We start from the raw sequence: 18,933 nt of genomic DNA on the forward strand, positions 1-18,933 counted from the left end.
GAACCTAAGACCACTTATTTAGTTATGTATTTGTGGAAATGAACTAAAGAAAGTGGAAGGAATTTTCTAGATAATTATATAAGAAATGGACATTGTATTTTCAGTAATTAAATGCTAAATGTGGGTTGGCCTATTTTACAGGAATATGTATGAATTTTACTGTTAAATTGTGTAGCATGAAATTCTGTACAAATATATGTTAAATGTATGAGATGCAAGTTAAGTAAGTAAAGTATTAAGAATAAAATATGATATAGACAATGTTGTCTGTGTATGTTAATGTAACCATGTAAATAGCTGAAAGATGCTGGGTAGATTTCCCTATCCTTAGGCCCTTTGCTGGTAAGCTATTGTTGAACGGTGTGAGTATGAGATCAATCTAACACTTGAGGGCTTACTGAGTAAAGTGAGTGTCCTGGTATGCTTTATTAATGACCTTAGGGTTGCCTAAATATCAGAGCAAAGGGGCGCTACTTGTATGGGCGGGTAATCACCCCTAACCTCGGGTAATCTCGTGGGTTAAATCTTTTGCATGTGTTTGGTTAGGATCAGAGAATGATTTTAGAAATTATGTTAACGATTTCAAATGTTAAATATTATGTTGTTATATAAACTCATGTTAGCCACACACTGTTTTAATATATTATTTCTTCCCTTACTGAGATGTGTCTCACCCGAATATGAATTTATCTTTTTTAGGATTTTCTCGAGATCGAGCTTTGAGAGCTCGAGGTTTTTATAGCATTATTGGAAAATAGAAAAAGAAAATGGTATATTTCTATGTTAATTTTGTGGAATGAAAATATTTATGTTTTATGTCTTTCTATTTTAAGGCTTTTGAGTATGGAATGATTGTAAAAATACTGAAATATTTTGGGAGTTATGTAGATTTATAAAAATGCAGGTGATGGATGATTTATTATGGTTGGTAGATAGATTTAGAAAACTCTAGTATTATATTTTTTGGGAGATTATATTTATGTTTTTCATTGCGTACATGATATTAGTATGTGGATTATCAGATATAACGCGCCAGACCTGGGTTTAAGGGTTCGGGGCGTTACATTATGGTATCAGAGCAATGTCCAACAGGAAGTGTGATTAATTTCACATCGCCTGGATATGGAAATGTTAGAGTATTAGGTTATGAATGATTTATACCAGAGTATAGGATTGAGTTGCGATAAGGATAGGAATTGGTAGATTAAGATATCGTTAGGAATTCTGAGTTGTGTTTCGTAAGTTTGGGGACAGAAATCCCTTGATGGTCTTCTGTGTTTTCCTGAAGAAGTAGTTAGCTTTAGAAAATCATGGTAAATCCATCGATGGTGATGTTTCTGAGCAGAGAAATAAGAACTTGGAATTTGAACTCGAAGGTTAGGTTGGTTGATTTAGGGAGAAAAATCTTTGAAGAAAAATAATTTGGGTGATTTGATTAAATGATTTGTGAGCAATTTGGGTGTTTTTTATTTAAATTAGAGTATATGAAAATGAGTGGAATTCTTGAAATGAGGAAATGAAAGACTAGGTAACGAATTTCGAGAACGAAATTTTCTAAAGGAGGGAAGAATGTAATAACCCAAAAAAAAATTAAAAAAATTAAAATTAATTAATTAAAATTATTAATCAATTAATTAATTAAACATTATTAAATAAATAAATAAGTAATTTAAAAAATTAAGTAATTTAAAAAAAATTATTTTGAATTAATTAATTAATTAAGTATTATTAAATCTGATGTATAAAATAAATAATATGATATATATATATATATATATATATATATATATATTATATGTAAAGTAAGTAAAAGAAAAAAAAAAGAAAAAGAAAAGAAAGAAAGATGAAGAAGATGAAGCTTACCTGAATGTCCAGCGCCTCTCCTTCTCTCTCCGTCTCTTCGCTGTCTCCATCTCCGCCTCTCTCTCTCTTCTCAATTTCGTCGGCCTAATGAGTGTCGATCGAGAAACGGAAGGTGTCGTTGAACTCCTAACTCCACCAGCGACATTTCTACTGGAGCGGATTTGTCGTGGGAGCGGCATAAGCACCATTCTTGGGGTAAGACAGTTTTTTCCGAATTTCTCAATTTTTCGTTAAATCTGCCATTAAATCGACGACCAGGCACCACCACGGGGTCCTAGTCGTGATCGTCGTCATTTTGACATAAGTAAAGTATCAATTGGGGTTTTCTATACCCTACTCCAAAGCGAGAGTGGGATTTGGAAATTTTGGTAATTTGGCTATATTTATTTATTTAGAATTTATGGGCTTAGGAAATATTAAGATAATATTTTATTTAGGATTAATTATATGGAATTAGAATTTTTTTTATTCAGGGTTCGGGTGAGTGCCGCAAGTATTTTTCAAGGTCCCTGTTGGCGTAGTTCAAGAAACCAGGTAAGGGGAAATTATATATTAAATCATATTTTATGAAATTAAAGGTAATAAATTATGTTATATTATATGTATATTTTGGTGTGAATTATTAAAATGCCAACCATATAAAACTATGATTTCTGAGCCTAGGACCACTTATTTAGTTATGTATTTGTGGAAATGAACTAAAGAAAGTGGAAGAAATTTTGTGGATAATTATTTAAGAAAAGGAAATTGTATTTTCAGTAATTAAATGCTAAATGTGGGTTGGCCTATTTTACAGGAATATGTATGAATTTTACTGTTAAATTGTATGGCATGAGATTCTGTGCAAATATATGTTAAATGTATGAGATGCAGGTTAAGTAAGTAAAGTATTAAGAATAAAATATAATATAGACAATGTTGTCTGTATATGTTAATGCAACCAAGTAAACAGTTGAAAGATGCTGGGTAAATATATGACAGCTAAAAAATGTTGGATAAAATAGCTGAAAGATGCTGAGTAAAACAGCTGAAAAATACTGGGTAAAACAACTGAAAGATGTTGGGTAAATGTATGACAGTTAAAAAATGTTGAGTAAAACAGCTGAAAGATGTTGGGTAAAACTGGTGAAAGATGTTGGGTATGTAATGAAATGAAATGAAAATGGGAATAAATGAAATGAAAATGAAGTGTGAAATGTAAACAATGTAAAATGGGAAAGAGTCACTTAAAGTGAAATGAAATGAAATGTTAAAATTATGAATATGAATATATGTGAATAATTAAATAATAACAGAAAAAACAATGTATTATGATACTAGAAGTATCTATGCTCGTAGAACACATTACGATTGGGTGGGGCATACTCTTCGCCTGAGGGTTGGCTGAGAAAGGCGAGTGCGCTAGTAGGTTCAAATGTGACAGTGGCTGCATAACGTACTAGGGCAGAGGGAACCTACTTGTATAGGCAGGTAAATTTCCCTATCCTTAGGGCCTTTGCCAGTAAGCTATTATTGAACGGTGTGAGTACGAGATCAATCTAACACTTAAGGGCTTACTGAGTAAGGTGAGTGCCCTAGTATGCTTTATTAGTAACCTTAGGGTTGCCTAAATATCATAGCATAGGGGTGCTACTTGTATGAGCGGATAATCACTCCTATCCTCAGGTAATCTCGTGGGTTAAATCTTTTACATGTGTTTGGTTAGGATCAGAGAATGATTTTAGAAATCATGTTAACAATTTTCAAATGTTAAATATTATGATGTTATATAAACTCATGTTAGCCACACACTGTTTTAATATATTATTTATTTCCTTACTGAGATGTGTGTCACCCGAATATGAATTTATCTTTTTTAGGATTTTCTCAAGATCGAGCTTTGAGAGCTCGAGGTTTTTATAACATTATTAGGAAATAGAAAAATAAAATGGTATATTTCTATGTTAATTTTGGAGAATGTAAATATTTATATTTTATGTCTTTATGTTTTAAGGTTGTTGAGTAAGGAATGATTGTGAAAATACTAAAGTGTTTTGGGAGTTATGTAGATTTATGGAAATGCATGTGATGGATGATTTATTATGATTGGTAGATAGATTTAGAAAATTCTGGTATTATATTTTTTGGAGATTATATTTATGTTTTCCGCTGCGTACTTCATATTAGTATGTGGATTATCAGATATAACGCACCGGACCCAAGTTTAAGGGTTCGGCGTGTTACAATTGTCATCTTCAATCAATCAAGTGTAATGACCCGAAAAATAATGGTTTTTAAATAATGAAGAGGTGGAGGGAAATGGAAAAAGAAATAGAATGAGGCAGTAGGCTTCTGGGATTAGCAGGTTATTACCGGCGCTTTGTGGATGGTTTCTCCATGGTATCAGGTCCATTAACACGACTTATGAGAAAAAATGTAAAATTTGATTAGACCGACGACTGTGAGCAAAGTTTTCAGGAGTTAAAGTGGCAGTTAGTTTCAGCTCTAGTTCTGGCTATTCCTTTAGGGGAGGATGGGTTTGTAATATACATTGATGCCTCTTTGAAGGGTCTTGGATGCATGTTGATGCAGCATGACAGGGTTATTGCATATGCGTCTAAGCAACTTAAAGAATATGAGAAGAATTATCATGTCCATGATTTAGAGCTTGCTGTGGTGGTGTATGCTCTTAAGATTTGGAGGCATTACCTATATGGTGGAAAATACGAGATTTTCACAGATCACAAGAGCCTGAAATATTTCTTCACCCAGAAAAAGTTGAATATGAGGCAAAGAAGGTGGCTATAGCTTATTAAAGACTATGATTGCACGATTAGTTACCACCCAGAAAAAGCGAATGTAGTGGCAGATGCTCTGAGCAAGAAATCAGGGGGACCTGTACAAGCAGTTATGGAGATACAACACTCAATTCTGATGGATTTGGAAATGTTCAACATAGAATTGGTAGAGAAAAGTCTTCAGGCAGTTATTGCCAATTTAGTGGTTCAGCCTACGCTATACGAGAGGACTAAAGTTGTGATGACCCAAATATATATATATATATATGATTAAAGTACAATAATTATAAAATAATAAAAATAGTCATTAAGTTAATATCAATACAGAAGTGTTTTTCTGTAGGATCCTTGATTCCATGTTTGATGCCTAAGAAAGACCTTGTCTTAGCGAGTGCTCAGAGACCATTGCGGCTCAGTCGCTCCCTGGAGGTCGGCCTGGTCAAAATGGAATTTCATAGGATAAACAGGATAGACACTATTTGTATACGTAAATAAGTATATATACATAAAATAGTGTTTTGACAGACATAATTTGTAGAAATACATAATAAGATGATAATAATATAGGTATCATATGTGGGGCCCACAAGACTATGTGGGGTCCACATAAGTCCCGGAGCCACAAGACACTGTTTATATACGTAAATAAGTACATAAAATAATATTTTAACTGATATAATTTGTAGAAATATATGATAAAATAATAATAATATAGGTATCCTATGCGGGGCCCACAAGACTGTGTGGGGCCCACATGAGTCCCGAAGCCGTATGGAGGTTTTCACAAGTCTCAAAGCTATGTAGGATGCATAAAATCGTATAAGAGTTATTCGAGTTACGTAGGATCCATTCGGGTCTCGAAGTTGTGTGGGGCCCACAAGACCATGTGGGGCCCACATGAGTTTTTAAAATTTAAATTTAATTCTTTTTAAAAAAAATAATAATAAAATAAATAAATACTAAAAGTAGTTTAAAATTAATAACAATGATAATAATAATGATAATAATGATTAGAAAAAAAAAATAATAAAATAATAGAATAATTAATTAAGTTATTGATTAATTAATTAGGTAAGTAATTAATTAAATAAAAAATTATTTAGTGGGATTGGTGGCAAGCACTCCCACATGGCCTCCATCCCTATCCCATACACAACCCATACCTTGCCCATTCTTTAATTTTTAATAATTATAATTTCACTCATCTCCCCACACTTTTACAAATTCCATTTCTTCCCCAAAATTTTCCTATAAATAGGGAGCTCTCAACCTTCATTTTTCACAACAATTTTCCAAGGAAGAGAAGTATTAGTGAGTGAAAGAATTTGTGGTGGAGAGAGAATTTTTGAATAAATTCTCAATCACCCACTTTTTCCGATCTCATTTCTTAAAGATAATTATTGTGTTCGTAGCACACGGTAAAAGAAGAAGGTAAGTAAATTTTGATTATGTTAGTTTCTTTTTATTTTAAATTCATACCCGAGCTTATTTTGTACGTAAATTTTAATTATGTCAATTAGTTCCACAAAATTTTCATGAGTTTATTTTCACGCATATTTAATTATACCAGTTCTATCTTTAATATACTTGCATCTATTTTTGGGTTAAGAAATGTTCCAATCCCCTCGGGTAAATTTTCAGCATTTCTTTCTATTCAAAAATAAAATTATATATATATTTTTAACACAAAAATTGTGTGGCATGAGTTTATTTCTACGTTACATTTTTTATGTAAATATGAGTAAAGATAAGATTTTCACGATATTATTTTAAATTGCATAAATGATAATAAGATGATTTTCAAACCCCTTATGGCAACGAAAGTTCAAAGTTACAGATGCTCGGTACCGCAGCTTAAAGTTTATACGGATTAGAGTGCACCCACACTGTTTACAGAGTGGTTATTTATGTTAGTGGATTTCTCCTGAGTGCACACCTGGTTTAAGTCCAGGATTTAATAAGGAAAATCTCACTTAAAGTTTACGTACGTTGATTTAGTTTGGTCGGCCAGCCAGCTAAGTCCAGTCTTCGGACCGCACAACCCAGTCATGGGGGTAAACATGACTTACGGCAAACAGGCCTAAGGGTGGTTTTTACAATATATGTTTATACATATTTAATTACGTGTACAAAGTTACTGATGATTTGAAGGGAAAGTGTAAGTTTACGTGAAAAGGATCATTTTGGTGCTTAAATGACGATCTAAGGAAAACGTATAAGGAAAAGTATATGTATGTTTATCATTAAATATTTTTACAGTTTTAAAGTTAAAAGTTTAATTTAACAGTTATAGTATATGATTGTAAAAATTTACTGTTAAAATTGATGACAAAAGTTTTATGCAGGAATTGTTAAATTTATGTTTATTCTAAAAGCAGTCTTGAAGTTATAGTATTAAATATTATTTTACGAAATTCTTTAAAAGCTCATTTTGGCCACACACTAATAATAATCTTATTTACTTACTGAGCGTCGTTTCACCCCAATCATATTTTATTTCAGATAACTCTGAAGGACATGTCGGAAATCAGGCTTAGCAAGCATGCGGGTGGGGATTAGAAAAATAAAGATTTACTTAGAAACATTAGTATGATTTCAGATATTTACGTTTGTGTAATTTTCTTCTTTTGAAATAAGTGATTGTAACATGAATAATTAGCAGTCTGGTTTAATAAGAATCGAGTTTATTTGCTTCCGCTGTAAATCAGTAGTAAAGAGTTAATATCCCAGGCCCCTCGGGGTCGGGGTGTTACAAAAGTTACTCAGGGTGATGATGCGGAGTTAGTAGAGGTGATGACTAGAGTGCGGGATGGTCAGGGAGAGGAGTTCAGCATATCAGATGACGGAGCCCTGTGATTCCGTGATAGGCTCAATGTTCCTGCAGATACCGAGATCAAGAGAACTATATTAGAGGAGACTCACAGATCCCTATACACCGTACATCCAGGTAGCACTAAAATGTATCAAGATCTGCGAGAGTATTTCTGGTGGAGTGGAACGAAGAGGGAGATAGCCGAGTTTGTTTAGTAATTTTTATGTGTCAGCAGGTTAAAACTGAGCACCAAAGGCCAACAGGGCAGTTGCAACCATTGTTTATTCCAGAGTGGAAGTGGGACCACATTTCTATGGATTTTGTTACGGGGTTACCCCCAGTGTGACAGGTGTTGAATGCTATTTGGGTGGTTGTTGATCGTTTGATGAAGACCGCCCATTTCATCCCTATTAAAATCGGTTATTCCATGGACAGGTTGGCAGAAATTTATGTTCAGGAGATAGTTCGCGTCCATGGTGTGTCGATATCCATAGTCTCAGACCGAGATCCTCGGTTTACTTCACGATTCTAGAAAAGTTTTCAGGAGGCTATGGGTACACAGTTAGCTTTTAGCACTGTTTTCCATCCCCAGACAGATGGTCAGACTGAGAGGATGATTCAAACACTAGAGGATATACTTTGTGCTTATGTGTTTGATTTTGGAGGCAGTTGGATTCAATTTATGCCGTTAGTCGAGTTTGCCTACAATAACAGCTACCAGGTTAGTATCAACATGGCTCCATACGAGGCATTGTATGGTAGGAGATGTCGTTCTCCTCTCTTCTGGGACAAGGTAGGCGAAAGGCAAGTTTTGGGACCAGAGATAGTACAGTAGGCTTGTGACAAGGTCCGACTAATTAAAGAAAGAATTAGTACAGTACAGTGTCGGCAGAAAAGTTACACAGACACTCACCGCCGAGAGTTAGAGTTTGATGTGGGAGATCAAGTATTTTTTAAGATAGCTCCTCTGAAAGGAGTTATGAGGTTTAGAAAGAAGGGCAAGTTGAACCCTAGGTATATTGGTCCTTTTGAGATACTAAAGAGAATGGGGTCAGTTGCCTATAGGCTAGCTTTGCCGCCAGCTTTGGCTCGAATTCATAATGCCATGTTGTTATGTTAAGGAAATACGTTCTAGACCCGTCCCACATCATCAGCTATGCAGAGATAGAACTCAATGATTCACTAGCTTATGAAGAGATGCCAGTACAGATTTTAGACAAAAAGACACAAGTACTGCGCACCAAAGAAATTCAGTTAGTGAAAATTTTGTGGAAGAATCATGCTATAGAGGAAGCTTTTTGGGAACTCGAGGAGCAGATCAGACAGAGATACCCGCTGTTGTTTCAAGAGGTATAGAGGTAATCAGGTAAAGTATAATAGTTAGATAAGTTTCTTTTGCAGGTACATGTATGAATTTAGTGAGTAGATAGTTTCAGTTTTATATATGTAATCTCCTAGAACATGTAATGTAACCACGGTATTCCTCCACCATAAGTGAGGGCAGGTAATAAAATAAGTAGACCTTTTGCCTTTATGGGATGATAGATGGAGATACAGATAGTAAATTTCAATGACAAAATTTTATAAAGAGGGTAGAATGTAACGACCCGAAAAATAATGGTTTTTAAATAATGAAGAGGAGGGGAATGGAAACAGAAACAGAAGAAGGCAGTAAGCTTCGTCGATGAACGCTTTGCATTTGTTGACAACACTGCACTTTGGATGGAGTAACCCAGAAGTAACACAGGGCCTCATCGACGAACACAGGGAGTTCAACGACGAGCGCATAAAGGGACCTCATCGATAAGAAGATACCGAGAGGGATTTTTGGGAAGTTTGAATTTCGTCTACGAAGAGGTAGGGTTCGTTGATGAAATTACTTAAGGACTCATCGATGAGGTGACGTGTCTCGTCGATGAATCTGACTCTATAAATAGTGAAAACCCGAATTTTTTATGGAAATTCAGCGCAGGAAACCCTCTCTTTCTCTCTCTACACCCCTTCCTCCTTCTCTCTTCGATACCGGCCCCGTTTTACGCTGAATCGACGATCTGAAGCCACCACAACGCTCCTGGCGAAGTTCTCTGCAAGTCTGCCGGAGTGGATCGTTGGTGGAGTTGGTTTGGATTTCATCCCAATCTTAGGGTAAGGCATTTTATTCGGTATTTTTCTTTCCCTCGGTTATAAGAAATACAATACAAGAAGAAATATTGATGTTTTGTTCTGGGGGATGTGGTTTTCAGGGTGTTGAGTGGAAAACCCTGCGGGAATAGGGCTAGAGTACTGTACGGACATTTCGGAGATAAGATAAGGGAAATATGCTATGCTAAGAGATTTACTTACATTATCAGAAATATATATATATATATATATATATATATATATATATGCATGTATACCAGATATTATACAGGATGTGAATTTTTAAAGTATGTGTGGCCTGAGTACGTGATAATGATATGGAGTTTTATGCAGTTTTTTTCAGTATTTCGAGTTATACAAATATAGTTAGAAAATTGCAGATTTTATATAAACGGATATATGTATACAGATATTTATTCAGAACAGTATATACAGTGTATATAGAAAGTTATGTTTTCCTAAAGGCCATAACACTCATATTATACAGAAAGAAAGTACAGACAGATTATACAGTTATAGCATCAAGATGCTATAGATATTAACGTATTTACAGTACAACAATATAGTGTTATGGTTATTTTGAAAATATAATGAAAACAGTATAAAGAGTTTAGTTTGTATATATATAGTATCAGATCCCTGTGGAAAGATTACAGACAGATACAGTACAAATATAGAATACAGAACACGGTATCGTTGCTAATACAGATAAAGTACAACCACATATCTCAGCTAGTGTGTGGGTACCGTCAACCATGGTCGGAGAGTATGCAGCTCCCCAGTTCGCTGGGTTGAGGGGGGCCAATTTGACCAGGTAGTAGTCAGTCCCGCGCCTAGGAGAGTATGCAGTTTGGCCGAGCTAAGATAGTGTAGAGTATAATGACTTACCTAGAGGGCCAACCAGGTTAAGTCCCACCCACGGGCCGCATAACCCTGTCATGAGGGGTCAAATCATGATATAGAGAGTCTCAGGGAAAGAACACAGTTATGTATATATATACAGTTTTATAGTTTTTGTCATATGTAGTATGTTATAGCAGTATGAATTATAGAAGGCTCAAATGATACAAATGTTTTAAGCTATTATACATATGTTTTATAGATTTTCCAGATCATGCAGTTCTAAATACTATTATTATAGTTTTATGACTTGGTCGCCACACACTAGTAATAGCATATTTCCACTTACTTAGCGTTGACTCACCCCATTACTTTAACATTTTTTAGATAAGCCAGTTAGGCGAGCAAATCAAGCTCGCAGATAGAGATCACTTGGTCACCCTAGTTATAGGGTAAGTTTTGTGTAGGGTTTTGTATTTTTTTTTTTTTTTTTTGGGTAGTTGACATTAGAGAGAGAAATGTATTATGTAGCTATGGTTGAAAATACTAAATTCTGGTATTATATATATATATATATATATATATGTATATGTGGTTATGTGATTTATGTTTTTCGCTGCATAGGGGTGCCCATTATATTCAAATATTCGAGTAATTTGTTATTATAAAAATAAAAAAAATGGTGAGAATTTTGAGGATGTTACATCAAGAATATTCCAACATTTTTTTATGAAGAACATTGCATGTATAACTCAACTAAGAGGAGGATATATAAAGGGTGACAGAACAAAATATATGTAACGACCTGCCTATTTTACCATAATTTTTTTTCCATAATAAAAATAATAATAATAACTCTATCATCCTACTCGACTGTCAAGATCATGATCAACTTGGACCCACGGGTACCAGGGATATACTTGTCATACAATTCTGATACCTAAGCAACGGAACACATAAAATTATATATATGCCATAAAATACCAGAAACCATACCAAAGTACTGCTAAATTTGTTGCATATGTGTATATATATATATAGTCATCCATAAAAAGTCCCAAAAGTATCCTTAGGGTCCCACTCCAAAAACCCATCTGACCCTAGCTCAATAACTCACCCTTCTAACAAGGTAGCCAAATCAGTCTCTACTGCAACAGAACTCTATCCGTCCCTCTATCTGGATTTCCTGAAATATTTATAATGTTGGGGTGAGACACCTCTCAGTAAGGGAAATAAACTAACATCAGTGTGCGGCAACATGAGTACTCATGCATGATAAATATAAACAGTACATAAATCATAACTGGTAAAACTGTCTGTAATTTTTCTAAATAAAACGTAATCAGTCTTAACATAATGTATCATACTATATTTCTGTAACATGTAAATCATCTTATATATAATGTACAATACATATATTAATACCTAGGATGGATAGCTAGCTGATGTCATATATTACCCCCACATGACTGGGTTCTGCGGCCCAAAGGCGGGACCTAGCAATGACTGACCGATCATGCTAGATCAAACATAAGTCTGTAAGTACGATGGGTCTGCCCCTCCTAGTCCGGACTGCCAGGGAAGCGCTTGTACTACCATGAAGCCACATCAACTGTCATCTCCCACACTCTACATAAGATGTGTGGTAGCACTAACATGAACTTGTACTTGAACTTGAACTTGTAGCTATAATACCGTGCTCGTGAAATCTAAACTAAACCATCCAGGTTCTGATAACATATAGTACGTTTCAAATACTGTTACATGGCTGTTTCATATTCATAATAATACCTGACATGATAATATTTTCATGAATTCTTGTATATCGTACATAATAATAGCATCTGAGCCAACATGAATCACGACATCTGTGCCAGCATATCATAACGTACTGAACATGAAATTCTTGTACTGTTTATCATAATATTCAAAAAATCATAATTCCTGTACTATTTTCATGATTTTTTTGAAAAACTGAGAAAAACATACTTATTCTGGGAAAATCATAGTATTCTGATGTAACATAATTTCATGGAAATTATACTCATGCCACACAAATATAAATAGCACTTTTAAACATTAAACCTAGCCTGAAATCATATTTTCTGATAATTAACATTTAATCCATTTTCCTATTCGACAGTAGTATTCCTAAACACTGTACTAATACATACATAATTTCTAAAAATAAATGTTATAATATGGTAAATAAATTCATGAAAAATTCTAATTTAGTTTATCCCCTTTCCTGGCTATTAAGAAGCCCACAATCTAACTAAATCTGCACCTATGGTGTTCCCAACTCAACACCCTGAAATTCACTTTTTTTTTTCCCAGCAAAACTTCAGTATTATTTCATCTACTACACCTCCTCAATTCAAAAATACCAAATACCTTATAAAGTTTAAAATAATTAACTTACCCAAATTTTGAGATGGTGCCCAAGTTGGCCCAACCAATGATCTACTCTAACAGATATGAAGAGAATCTTCCCAAAAGTAGCGTGGCGGCTTCGGATCGTTGAACCTGCATGAAATGAGGCTGGATTTCTAGAGACAATGAGAGAGAAACAAAGTTAGAGAGAGAGAGAGAGGAGAAATCTGCATGTTTCTCTCGTAGAAAGTGATTTTTGGCCTTTTATAGAAATGCTTGTCCACGTGGCCTCATCGACGAGTAACATCTCCTCGTCGACGAGTCACATCTCCTCGTCGACGAGTCTAAGAAGGAGTTTCGTCGACGAACGCTTACCCATTGTCGATGACATTTAGGCCCTAGGAACAGTCTTTCAGTAAGTTCTCGTCGACGAGACGCATATCCCCATCGATGAGACCAAGAAGTATGTTCGTCGATGAGCACCCAACACTCGTCGACGAGAGCCTACAGAAACCCTTTTTTGAAAAATCCTTTCTTTGCTCTCTTTTATTATTTAACTACTATAATTCTTCGGGTCTCTACATTCTCCCCTCCTTATAAAAATTTCGTCCTCGAAATTTACTATCTGTATTGAATACCATCCTTTAAAGAAAATGGGCTACTTATTTTATTACTTACCCTCACTTGTAACGGAGGAATATCGTGGTTACATTCAGGGTCCTAAGAGATTGCAAATACATAAACTAAAATTCTCTCAAAACCAAAATGCTACCTACTACCAAAATATTATTACATGTACTGATTAACTTGAAAAAAAAAATGACATTACATACTTATTTGCATTTTTTTTCCTAATTACTGCTGAACCCCACTGAATAAATGCGAGTATTCCTATCGTATCTACTCCTTGAGCTCCCAAGAAGCTTCATCTACCATATGATTTCTCCACAAGACTTTTACTAAATGAATCTTCTTATTGCACAATTCCTTATATTTCCTGTCCAAAATCTGCAATGGTACCTCCTCATACGCCAAAGTATCCCTGAGCTCTAACTCACCATAATTGATCACATGGGAGGGGTCTGGGACATATTTTCTCAACATAAAAACATGGAATACATCATGTATTCTGAACAAAACGAGTGGTAAGGCTAGCTTATAGGCAACTGACCTCACTCTCTCAAGGATCTCAAACGGGGCAATAAACCTAGAGCTAAGCTTACCTTCCTTCCAAATCTCATAACTCCCTTTAATGGAGCTATTTTCAGAAACACAGAATCTCCCATATCTAATTCCAATTTCCTACGGTGAGTATCAACATAACTATTCTGCCGACTCTGAGCTGCACTGATCCTGTCTTTGATGAGCTGAACTTTTTCATATGCCTACTGCACTAGCTCTGGTCTCACAACTCGCCGCTCACCCATCTCATCCCAATATAATGGGTAACAACACCTTCTTCCATACAACGCTTCATAAGGTGTCATCCTGATGCTGGCCTGGTAGCTATTATTGTACGCAAACTCCACCAGTGGCATGTACTAGGTCCAACTACCTCCAAACTCTAGCACGCAAGCCTGTAGTATATCTTCAAGAATCTGGATCATCCTCCCAATCTACCCATTTGTCCAAGGATGAAAGATCATGCTGAAAGATAACTGAAACCCTAGAGCCTCATGCAAGATCTTCCAAAACAGTGACGTGAAACATGAGTCTCGGTCTGATACTATAGACACTCACACACCATGAGAATGGACTATCTCCTGAACATAAATCTCTGTCAGTCTTTCCATAGAGTAGTTATTTTTAATGGGAATGAAATGGGCGGTCTACATTAGATGATCCACGATCACCGTAATTGCATTCTGACCATGCAATGCGGACAGCAGTCCTGTAACAAAATCCATAGACATGTGATCCCAATTCCACTCTAGAACGAAAAGTAGCTGCAACAGACTCGCCGGTCCTTTGTTCTTAGCCTCTACCTGCTGGCACATCAAGCACTGTGCTACAAACTCAGTAATCTCCCTCTTCATGCCTCTCCACTAGAAAATTCCCGAAGGACCCTATACATTTTCGTACTTCCAGGATGAACCGTGTATAGAGATCTATGAGCCTCCTCTAAAATTGTTCTCCTTATATCAGCGTCTGCAGACACACACAATTTGGTGTGAAACCTTAGAGCTCTGTCATCCGAAATACCGAACTCCTCTCCCTAACCACCCTGCACTCTAGTTATTACCTCTTTTACTTTTGGGTCCTCTTTCTGAGTAGCTTTAATCCTTTCCTGTAATGTAAACTGCTCCACTAAGTTGGCAATAAATGTCTGAGGATCACTCTCTACCAACTCTACACCGAGTCTCTCTAAATCCATCAAGATCGGATGCTGAACCTCCAGAGCTGCCAGTGCTGGTCCCACTGATTTCATGCTCAAAACATCAGCTACCATGTTTGTTTTCCCTTGGTGGTAAATGATAGAGCAGTCATAATCTTTAATTAGTTCCAACCACCTCCTCTATCTCATGCTCAGCTTCTTTTGAGTGAAAAAGTACTTCAAACTTTTGTGATCGGAGAATATTTCACATCTCTCACCGTACAAATAATGCATCCAAATCTTTAACACGTGTACCACTGCAGTCAATTCCAGATCATGAGTAAAGTAGTTCTTTTCATACTCTTTCAACTATCGGGAGGCATAAGTTACAACCCTACCATGCTGCATCAATACATAGCTGAGCCCTTTCAAAGACACATCACTTTAAATTACATAGTCATCACCCCCCGATGGAATCATCAGTACTGGTGCAGTGACGAACCGCTGCTTTAATTCCTGGAAGCTCTGGTCGCATTCATCATCCCATACAAATCTGACATTTTTCCTGGTCAGTCACATCAAAGGCCCTAATAGTTTTGAGAATCCCTCTACAAATTGACGGTACTATCCCGCTAATCCCAAGAAACTCCTGATCTCCTGAACATTCCTCGACCTTTCCTAGTTTACCACTGCCTCTATCTTACTAGGATCCACTAAAAGTCCATCATCATATATAACATGCCCACAAACACAACTTTCTCTAACTAGAATTCATATTTTCTAAACTTGGCATATAATTTCTTTTCCCTGAGCACCTGAAGTACCAGTCGTAGATACGTTTCATGCTCCTCAAAGCTCTTCGAGTAAACCAATATGTCATCAATGAAAACTTCAACGAACTGGTCTAAATACTAATGAAAAACTCTGTTCATCAAGTCTATGAACACGGTAGGAGCATTCGTCCGACTAAAAGGCATAAATAGAAATTCATAATGCTCATACCTAATCCTGAAAGCAGTCTTTGAAATATCTTTAGTTTTAACTTTCACTTGATGATAACTTGACCTGAGGTCAATCTTGGAATAGACTCATGTACCCTGAAACTGATCAAATAAATTATCTATACAGAGTAGAGGATACCTGTTCTTAATTATTACTTTATTTATTTCTCTATAATCGATGCACATCCTCAGATACCCGTATTTCTTCTTCACAAATAACACTGGAGCTCCCTAGGGTGATACACTAGGTCTGATAAACCCTTTATTCAATAAATCATACAGCTGATCCTTTAGTTCTCCCAATTCTGCTAGAGCTATTCGATAAGGAGCCTTAGAGATAGGTGTCGTCCTTGAAAATAAGTCAATAGTAAAATCTATCCCGCAGTCGGAAGGCAACCCAGGTAATTCTTATGGGAATACGTCTGAAAATTTCTTAACCACTGGTGTACTGGTAAGCTTTAATTCACTTTCTATCACCTCCTTTACATAAGTCATAAACCCTTATCATTTGTCCAGAAGTAGTCTTCTCGCCTGCATGACTGACACTAACTGAGGTGGAGATTGCACCCGCGATCCCACAAATCCGAATTATGGCTTCCTTGGTGGTCTGAAAATCACATCTTTCAAATGACAATCGATACTAGTACGGTTAGTAGCCAGCCAATCCATACCTAGAATTACATCGAATTCATGCATGTCAAGCACAATTAGGTCAGCGGGTAATATTATCCCCTGAATTTCTACTGGATAACCCCTGAGCATCCTATGACACTTCACCACTAACCCTGTTGGTGTAGCTACTAGCAATTCAATTTCCAATAACTGAATCTCATATCTAGATAATTTAACATGAGCCGCAGACACAAAGGAATAGGCGGCACCTAAATCAAATAAAACAATACATTGATATGATAAAGCAATAAGGGTACCTGTCACAACATCACCTACTATTTTAGCGTCTCCCGGCGTTAAGGCATATACCCTCGTCGGAGCTACATTCCTCTGCTGACCTCCACATGGTGCCTAATAACCTCCCTAGTAAGGTCTAAGAGCCGGAGTAGCACCAGGTGGTGTGGGGCAATCTTGCACCAAATGTCCCAGTCTATCACAACAATAGCAGACGCCTCTCTTTACTCAACACTCTCTCCAGTGTCTCTTCCCAGATGTCTGACAAACAGGGTAGGTCTGCACTCCCTGAACCTCACGACCCACAATCTCCTGCCTCTGTCCTCTACTATAATTACCTCTCCTCCACTGGCCTTGGCCAGATCCCTGTTAGAAACCTAAAGGTGTGGGTCTCTTCTTCTGATCCTGCTCCTCTACATCCACCCGTTCACTAGCCTTAGCCACAGCTTCTCTGTCAACTAACTCAGCAAAGTCCTGCACTTTCAGCACTGCTATCTGCTTGTAAATTTCTCGCCTCACCTCTTTCAAACTGTCTTGTCTTCCTTACTTCATCGGGAACAATATATGGGGCGAAGTGAGACAACTCTATGAACCTCACCGTGTACTGCTAGACTGATTGCTGTCCCTATTTTAGATTCAAAAATTCCCCGAATTTGGCCTCTCTGATAGTGGCTAGAAAATATCTGTCAATGAACAATTCTCTAAACCGGCACCAAGTCATAGCTATAGGTACTGTCCTCTGTTCCTCCAGTAGTTTTACAGCAGTCCACCATCTCTCAACCTCTCCTGTCAGCTTATAAGTATCATCCTTTGTTCCTCCAATAATTTTACAGCAATCCACCATCTCTTGGCCTTTCCTGTCAGCTTATAGGTGGCAAATAAGACATTCTGCTTCTCCCTGCATTGTAGTACTATCCAAACTTTTTCTATCCCCTACATGCAGTTTTCGGCAACTACAGAATCTGCTTCTCTTGAAAATGCCAGAGGATTCATCTTGGTGAATTTCTCTATAGTACACCCATGGCCTACAGACGGACCTCTCTGCTCCCTAGTACTTCGTGCAATCTCAGTCATAACCTGCTGAGTTACACTATGTAACACTGCATCTGAATCAGCCTCGCCTGCACCCGAGGGCCCTGCACCCTCACTACCACTCACATATCCACTACCACCTCCAGGGTCCATCCTGAAAAGATAATAAACATAACTTAGGGACCTTATCCTTATAACTTACATATCTAACAAAAACTCATATTATCCCTCTTATATTGACATTCTTATCTTATTTCAAGATTAAATCCTACACTTTAGAAACAAAACCCGACAATAATTTACTATGGCTTTCCTAAAATCGTCACCCCAGGAATGTAACAACCCTCAATAAAATATAACATAATAAATCAAAAGATCAACCCGAACCTGTAGGTAACAGGGACACCTGTCAATCACAGTAGAAACCTAAGCAGCAGTAAAATAAAATCTCAATCATTCCACCATGAAACATAATACCAGAGTTATTTACATTCCCAAAATACTGTTACTATGTACAACCTCCAAAAAGTCAAAATAATACTAAGATCATCTAACAAAAACTCCTGATCCTAGTTGAACGCTTACCCTTCTAGTAGGGAAGCTCCAATCACTCAACGGCGGCCCTGACCTACCGGTCTCTTAGGGGCTCCTGAAAAATTAATTGAGTTTATGGGTGAGACACTTCTCAGTTAGGGAAAATAAACTAAATACGGTTGTGTGCCAACATGAACATTTAATGCATTCATACATATACAATATATTTCATAAATCGGAAAAACCTTCATCTTATCATACTGAATAATCATACATTTTTCATATTTGTTAATAACTCATAACGTACATAAAACATCTGCTATAACTGTAATACTGAAA

At 36.5% G+C, this 18,933-nt stretch overlaps 1 long non-coding RNA gene across 1 annotated transcript; it reads right to left on the reverse strand.

The window, feature by feature from the left end:
* Positions 1-10,505: 10,505 nt before the first annotated feature.
* On the reverse strand, positions 10,506-18,704 carry LOC131151950 (uncharacterized). Its single transcript, XR_009135804.1, has 3 exons — positions 18,646-18,704; positions 11,552-11,620; positions 10,506-10,527 (listed from the first exon to the last, which is right to left on the reverse strand). It is a non-coding gene; the product is annotated as an uncharacterized LOC131151950 (long non-coding RNA).
* Positions 18,705-18,933: the final 229 nt, after the last annotated feature.

This window comes from Malania oleifera, chromosome 3 (assembly GCF_029873635.1).
Source record: "Malania oleifera isolate guangnan ecotype guangnan chromosome 3, ASM2987363v1, whole genome shotgun sequence".
In the NCBI taxonomy this organism is placed as follows: domain Eukaryota; kingdom Viridiplantae; phylum Streptophyta; class Magnoliopsida; order Santalales; family Ximeniaceae; genus Malania; species Malania oleifera.